The following is a 901-nucleotide window of genomic DNA, read 5'->3' on the forward strand; positions in this document are numbered from 1 at the left end:
GGGGCCCCTCCGCCAATAACCCGGCGAGCGCAGCCCCCGGGGGAAGAGAAGTCAACCCCTGACTATTTAAATGTGTTTCAATCCCTTGCCAAAGTACAGCAGGAAATTTGGCCCCTAATCAAAGCATACTATGAAGGGGAAAGAACCCCGATTGTGGAACATGGTATACTCCCAGGGGATATGGTCTGGGTCAAAAGACACCAAGTACACGAGCGCAGCCCCCGGGGGAAGAGAAATCAACCCCTGACTATTTAAATGTGTTACAATCCCTTGCCAAAGTACAGCAGGAAATTTGGCCCCTAATCAAAGCATACTATGAAGGGGAAAGAACCCCGATTGTGGAACATGGTATACTCCCAGGGGATATGGTCTGGGTCAAAAGACACAAAGTAAAATATCTTAAACCCAGATGGAAGGGACCTTATGTTGTACTGTTTACCACCCCCACTGCCCTTAAGGTCAACGGCATTGCTCCCTGGGTCCACCACACCCACGTTCGGAAGGCCTTGCCTCTCAAGGACCCAGAATCTTGTGTGAAGGAGTGGGAGGTGTGGCCAAATCCTGCTAATCCCTTAAAGCTACATCTGAGCCAGACATGAAGGGATTCCTGCTGATAAGCTCACTGTTATGGGCCCTCCAGAGAACAGTAGTGTCAGCGGGAGCTCGGAACATCAACCCCCACCAACCAGTACATCAGACATGGATCCTGCGAAGCGGCGACACCTGTGAGGAATGGAACTGCACCTCCCATATGGCCCCGTTGTGGACATGGTGGCCAGATCTGTATGTTGATTAGAACTTGTACTGGGGCAATTTTATTACCTCCCCCAGAAAAACCACCAGGAACAATATCATATGAAAAAACGGGCTTTGGTTGACTCATCATCCACAGTCAACCACC

Source organism: Nannospalax galili, unplaced genomic scaffold (assembly GCF_000622305.1).
Source record: "Nannospalax galili isolate Female #2095 unplaced genomic scaffold, S.galili_v1.0 scaffold393, whole genome shotgun sequence".
In the NCBI taxonomy this organism is placed as follows: Eukaryota; Metazoa; Chordata; class Mammalia; order Rodentia; family Spalacidae; genus Nannospalax; species Nannospalax galili.